Consider the following 7691-nt stretch of genomic DNA (forward strand, 5'->3'; position numbering starts at 1 on the left):
CACCGCGAAAATTCGATGACGCGCGCGGAAGCGCGGGGAGCGTTCGGAAAACGCTCCGATCCCACGCGAAACGCGTGAGGAAGGCGGAAAACATCGAACGCACGCGCGAACTGCATCGCGTTGAGAGAGAGAGAGAGAGAGAGAGAGAGAGAGAGAGTGAGAGAGGGGGAGCGGCTGCAGCGTCGCGTCGCGTCGTGCGTACGTTCGATGAGATACGCGTGAAATTCGAGAGCGAAGAAGGAACCGACGCGAAGAAGCTCAGAGAAGACCGCTCGCTCGTGCGTGTGCGTTTTTTTCCCGCCGCAATTCAGCGTTGCGCGTGATCGATAATAGCCGTGACAGACGAGGCGACCGAACGACGCGACGGTGTTGAACGACTCGATGCTCCTCCGCTGAAAACTCCGCGCTCCGCAATCCGAGAGTACTGCGCGACATTTAGGGACCGGTGTTACAGCGCGCACATGAAAGATTTTTTCGCGTGAATGACAGGAGAGTGCGAGATCGAATGAAAGAGAGAGAGAGAGAAAGGGGGGGGGAGGAGGTAGGAGGAAAGAAAAAGAGGGAGAAAGAGCGTGCGTGCGAAAGACGAACAAGTAGATAAGAGTTGTTACGAGATTGGTTTTTGTTGAATAGTTGTAAGATTTTGTAATGATGCTAATTAGGATTATAAACGAGCAGCAAGACACGGTATTGTGACACACGACACACACACGGACAGATACACAGATGCGCAATATATAGGCCCGCACACGCGAAAACATGGACGTACATACATTCTATCGCGTGTGGAGATTCGCGACAACGCAGACGCAGATTCGTCAGCGAGCGATTGCAGATGTAACCGACTCGCGAGCCGAGTGTGCGCTCGTTTTCCATATCGATGCGATTTCTAGCGGTTTCCCTTCTCCTTTTTTCCCCGTCGTGCAACGTTAGACCATCCGGGACGCGCTTTTAGACGCGAATCCCAGTCGGGCAAGTCCCCGACGATATAGATAGTTAGCGGTAACTACACACCCGCACACGCATATACGTACACACAGAGACACACAAGCCCCCGCTCGATCCCTCTGTCCCGGGTCCCTCGTTCCCTTTGCACCAAACCTCCTCGTAGTTTCCACGTGACTCGCGCGTGTTTCGCGGCTTTCCTTATCGTATTTGCGGATACATCAGGGAGAGACCGGATTGTCCTTTCCCGGTCCCGTCGACGCCGTCGTCGCGTGGCCGCTCGGACGTCGATGTGATCGATCGATCGATGTAACACGTCGCAATCGAGGCTAACGATGGTGCTGATGACGAGCCGGCCGCGCTCGAGCGCTACTATCAGCTCTGAAGGGCCGTATTTATAGTCGTCGATACTCGAGTAGAGTCTCGAGGGTGTGTATCGAGTGGTGCACGCTCACCACAACGGACCTACGTCGAGCTCAAAGGAGGAAGTGCGAGGGAGGGAGAGGGAGTAATAATGTTCGCATTAGCGCATGTTTGAAATGATATCGAGTCAACAGGCGACTTTGAGAAAAGTCGCACATCGGATGTCGTCCGAATGCGCACTCGGAGATGTCGTCGTTAACCCATTAATGCCGGCTGGGACAGAGATTTCCCGTTGACTTCAATGTTATGAATTTTTATGAAAATTTTAATCCAAAGTACATTACTGGGGGTTTCCGAGCTCGCTCTCTCCGAATCCGCTGCGAGATTCAGAAAAAAAAATGAGTGTATTGATCTGTAACGGTTTTTTTCCAAAAATGCGATTTCTTCTCGTCAATTTTTTTTTAAATCATGGATTTCATCTTGATAAAAATGTTGAATATTACTGAAAAGTACCCCCATCAGTCCTCGAGACTTGTAATTTCAAAAATACAAACCTGGACGTAAAATTTTCTTCACTTTTCAAATCTGTAATAAAAAATATAAGTTTTGCACCAAAAAATCAACGTTGGGCCCCGTTAGGCCCAAAAAATACATCAGACCCAAATTTGGGGCCTACCACGTGAAAGAACTCGATCAACAGGGCAACTTTTATTTTGGATAATTTTTCATAAAAATGCACTCATAACGAGTTATTTGACCGAGTTCCCAAGGATCCGGCGATATCTATGGTTGATACATGTATATGGTCGCCATATTGAAATTACTAAATTGCAAAAAAATTCAGAACCACATATATTTTGAGTACAAGTCTCGAGGGCACGATTGGAGTACTTTTCAGTAATATTCGACATTTTTATCAAGATGAAATCCATGATTTAAAAAAAATTGACGAGAAAAAGTCGCATTTTTTGAAAAAAAGACCGCTACAAATCAATACAAACACTCATTTTTTATGATTCTCGCAGCGGATTCGGAAAGAGCGACCTCGATAACCTCTAGTAAATGTACTTTGGATCAAAATTTTCGAGCATTTCCATAAAAATTCATAACATTGAAATCAACGCGAAATTTCTGTCCCAGCCGGCATTAGTGGGTTAACGTCTGTTCTCGTTTATTCGTCAGTCACCTGCTCCTCCCCTCGAAGAGATACACGTCGAGCATTATGAAACGCTGGCGCGTATGGTTATTACTTTCGGTTCGATATTATTTGTATCCATCTCTTTCCCTCGCCCACGAGAAAAGGGAGAGACTCCGAGGACGTTATCAAACAATGGATACGAAGCGACGGAGAAATTGACGGAAGTAAATGCAGAAAATATTTTCTCCCGCCGTTTTTCGCGCACGCTCGTCTCGACTCGAGGCTCACTTCGCGATCATGTCGCGTCCGTTAATAATTCGCGTTATTTGCCGGCCGTGTAGAATTGCACTCGACTATTCCCGCTATAAATACGGCCGCTACGAGCGTCGCGCCCGCGAAAACCGCGGCGTTAACGACGGCCAGCGAGGTGACTGTCGAGCCAGACAGCGTCCAAACTCGAGCTCGGGAGAGACCATCCTTTGAATGAGTCGACAATACATCGCCACGATGAGCGGGGCCAGAGCGTCAGCTGCTGGCAACGTCAATGCCATCAATTATAGCGATCAGCGATGCATCGTGGCGAGTCGTGGCCAGGGATAGTCATTGAGGGAAGAGAGGGAGAGAGGGGGGAGGGGGAAGAAGGAATCGATATTTCCGCGTTGGTGTGCGCGAACAGCGACAGCGGTATCGACGAATATTTCGACGAGTATCGACACTGCGTGCAGCGCCGACGGTTAATATTATGGGCGATTGTGAAAGTTAATTGGAAAATAAAATTAAAAATAGAAAAAGCATCTGCGCTCGCTACTCTCTCGATCGACGAGGACATGATGCGACACAATTACGAACGAGGAAGGTCTCGAATTAATCGAGCGACTTTTTCCAAAAAAAAGAAGGAGAGACACGAGTGTGACCTACATTTTTTAATCTGCGATTTCCCGAAAGCGCGAAACATTGTCGTCCGCCGTTATCACACCAGAATATCGATACTTGTAATAAAATATTGACACAGCCGGGAAGGAAAGATTACATGCAATTGTGCAACATTATATATTATATGATTATTTTGTCTCTATATAGCTTCACGTGCATAATGATACATGTCCACATGTAGAAAAAATGCTGTTGAACGGAAAGAGAAAGAAAATGATTTCCTATTGCTGTCGAACGTCGTCACAAACGTAGGGATTTGCTTCACTTGTATTTCTCCAACAACAGTATCGTTTTCTCAACATGGACGTATTTAAGCGCGTACGGCTCCACACGACTATAAAGAGGCAAAATTCATATATCTTCACTTGTTTTCCGGCCAACCGAATATCATGACCGAATATCATCGTTGGACCGTTCCTGGCCGTGGGCCCGCCACGCGAGATTCGTTGTTTTGTTCTTGCGGCGTGGTTATCGACCCCTCCGGGTCGTTCAACGAATTATACTTATAAAGTCATCCGTCGATTTATTCCGTGCGACGCTTTGTGTCCCATTCGCGCACCCAGCCGTTCACCCGTCCGCGGGGAGAAAGACGAATCGATGGCAATCGTAGCGAGGATTTATTCCGCGTACTTGCAAATTCCTCCAACAGCGGAATCACGACGGTCGTCGGCGGCCCCTGAACTTGGGGCATGTAAGCCTCGCGACCCCCGCAAATGTTCGTCGATCCGCCCGGTTTCGCCTAATTTTTTCATCACTTCCACCCTCCAACCCCCACACCGAGTTCCTCGGCAGTTCCACGAACTGCGGCTTGATTCCCGGCGAAAACGACAACCAACTCTAACGGACGAATGTTCCTTTCTATCGTCGATCGACGGCGCGTGTTAATATTACGCCATAGCGGTCGTTATTCGATCGCATAATTATGTTCTTTTTCTCTCTCTCTCTCTCTCTCTCTCTCTCTCTTTCTCTTTTTCTAAAATATAATCAGTGCACTCTTCATTGAGTTCAAATGAATTCACTCTTCGATGAGGAATTTTTTTTATTCGTTCACTTTAAGAGGGCACTCTCTAAAACTTCTTGGAACGAAATTTCCTACTTGGACATGGCTGTCGAGTCACTCGAATTTTCATTCATTCGAGCTTCGAGTGAATTTTCCAAATTCCACTTCTTTAACAACAGAAGAGTCCTTTCGTAAAAATACAAAAAAGAATACAGTAGATAAATTTATAATAATGTATATATTATAATAATAAAAAAAAGAAACGAAAAAGATAACACTCATTTTTCGCTCGTTTTAAGTCAAAATTTCACTCACAGAAATTTAAAAAGAGAAAGAGAGATGAGGGGAGAGAGAGAGAGACAAAAAGAGAAAAAATACGATCGCGTATATTTACTATATTTTTGCATCATTAATTATCGATTATTAATCGCGCTTTGTCTAGGTCGCTTCGCCCGGCAATCGCCATTAATAGTCGTCAGCACCATTAATAATGCAACCATAAAATAATCCTACGATAAACTGCGGTAATTTCGACGGTATCGCATGATCGAACATTACGGTGAACGGCAGTAGAACTTGGCGTCTGCGGTGCGAGAGCAGGTCGGACAGTTTGCTAATTGCCATTCGAGTGCACATTGTCGCCAAAAGTTCGGCCGTTCGATTTCGCCGGTTCAATGTGACAGATTTTCTAATTTTGAACTTGTAATGTCGCGGCGAACTCTTACCTTCTTTCGGACCATCCCACAACGACAGAAAGGAACGACGATCCTTTTGTACGAGCCCTTTTTTACGAGGACTTTGTTTCTCGATAAATATACCGCGTAGATGTAGCGTGAAAAGTCATGTTTAATAGTGATCGTTGAATAATAATCCGCTTGAAAGAGAGAGAGAGAGAGAGAGAGAGAGAGAGAGAGAGAGAGAGAGGGGGAGAGGGGAGGGAGGGAGAAAGTAGAGTAGAATAGAGTAGAATAAAGTTTATTAACATCCCGGGGTTACTCCTTAAAGTTTATAATATTACATAGTAGGATGTGATGAAATGAGATGTTGAGTAGAACCATGCGGATCTATTGAACCTGATGAAACCACAGAAGCAAGTCAAGAGTAAAGATACACGCAAGAGTAAACGCAATTGCGAAACTGCAAGAGATAGAGAGAGAGAGAGAGAGAGAGAGAGAGAGTGAGAGGGACGAGAACAATCCCTATAGGTGTAAATTGTATATAAGATTTTCTATATTCAGATATCCCCCGATATACACAGTGTATACAAACGTACATGGGAAATATCTATTATTAGTGGAGAAATAGTCCCGGAGTGGTCCTCTCACGGGCATGTTTTTCGATTCTAACCAAGCCAGAACATGCACACGTACTCACACACACACACACACATTCGCCGCTACTTTCTAAATCACTTGTTATTGGATTGGTCGATTGATTACGCGCTAAGTAGTGTTTATTATCCCGTAATTATAGGGAATACGGTTGATATAGAATAGGATATATTATATATTAATATAAACCGACGAACACACAAACGCAATACAAGATACACACAGACAAACACACATATGTACGTGTATATGCTATATAGAGAAACATATACATAATTATACACCAACACCAATCTATACATACGTACGCGTATATGCGCAGACTTCGTCACAAAGGTCTACGTACGTACCATTGTCTTCGTAGGGAAAGTGCGAAAAAGTGTCGTTTTCTAATGGCTACACGACTTAGGTGTTGAAGAAATGTTTATCCGTAGCTAAGGGAGGAAGAGAGGTGAGAGGGGGAGAGAGAGAGAGAGAGAGAGAGAGAGAGGGAAGTCGAAAGAGAAGAGAAAATAGGCTAATCGCTGTTTTTCAAAATGCACATAGATCTAAGAGAGGCCCGACGTGCGGCCTCTTATCGATTAACCAACAATTTCTTGCGATTTTCACGTAACGTGACACTTAGAGACACGAAATGGGCCGATATAGATTTTTGCGACTAAGTAAAATCGAACGTACATATGGGGAGGGGGGGAGAAGGGTGATTCCCGCAATCCCTAGGGATTTTCGACTAACATGTGGACTCGATTCCTCTTCAACGAAAACATCGTCGAGGTGCCGCACAGTGGACTGCGAAACATTCAAATCTGTGGGCGAAATCTGATCTAGTCAATTTTAGAAATTGCGAAGAACTGCTTGCGAGTTTAAACAGTTTATAATGCAGGATTCATGTAATTACGAACTCAGTTATGCCTCAACTCTCTCTCCGTATCTGCATAATTAGCTCGCAAGCGTGAATAATGCAGCGTAAAACATTCCTGCTCACGTTTATTAGAACATTAAATTGTAGAAAATTTTGAACACGCTAGTTCCTATGCCGGAAATATCTCAGAATTTATTTCTCGAGAGAGAGAGAGAGAGAGAGAGAGAGAGAGAGAGAGAGAGAGAGAGAGATTTCTCAAACATTTGTTTCTCGGAAATTATTTCTCATTTCAGATCTTTAAATATTTCAACGACCTGCAAACGTGGCTTCAATATATTGAAGTCTTTTGAAAACGTACTTGAGAATCGTGCGCATTTACACAATTTTGTCCGCAAATTTGGCTGCTTCAGCCCGCTCTGTGCGTCGGGACGGAGTATTCTCTCGCGTATCAGCCCGCGCTACCCAAGACGCATCGTCGTCATTCAGCGAGTCCCGTTGTTTGTTGAAGCCAACAACCGATATAGCTCCGACCTCGACTCGAGCCTCTAACTTGCGAATAATCGTCTAGCTGTCGACGGGCACACGAGAGCCCCGTCGTGATAGTCAAATGTATAAACGTAGATAGACTTAAGGAGCAAACGAAAGTAAGAGAGAAGAGAGAGGAAAAGCAGGAGGCTGCTCTTGATGCGCGTTCTTCACTCGTTCACGGCGCGCGTGAAGAAGCGAATTATACATCGAATCATGAAGCACTCGTTAAGTGACCGCGCGACGCCGACACGTCGACTCGTCGTCCGTCGAGCGTCGATCGAGTTTCCCCTCAAAGACACCTACGGAATTGCCATCATGGGGAGCGCACGCCCCGTAAATGTGGATACGACAGGTTTCAACCAAGAGAGAATATTTCTATCGAGGGCAGGATATGGATGTTGTATGAGATCGAATTTCGGAGCTTACTCGAAGAGCACCGAGAGGGAAAGAGAGGAGGCAGCAGGACATAAAAAATGGGAGAGCGGATTTATATGGGACAGGCGAACGTGTATTAAAACAAATCAACAAGAACACGGTATCCTCTTAGTTCTTGGGGCCAATCGGTACGACGAGGGAGAGGGAGAGAGAGAG

Source organism: Harpegnathos saltator, unplaced genomic scaffold (genome assembly GCF_003227715.2).
Source record: "Harpegnathos saltator strain DR-91 unplaced genomic scaffold, Hsal_v8.6 scaffold791, whole genome shotgun sequence".
In the NCBI taxonomy this organism is placed as follows: Eukaryota; Metazoa; Arthropoda; class Insecta; order Hymenoptera; family Formicidae; genus Harpegnathos; species Harpegnathos saltator.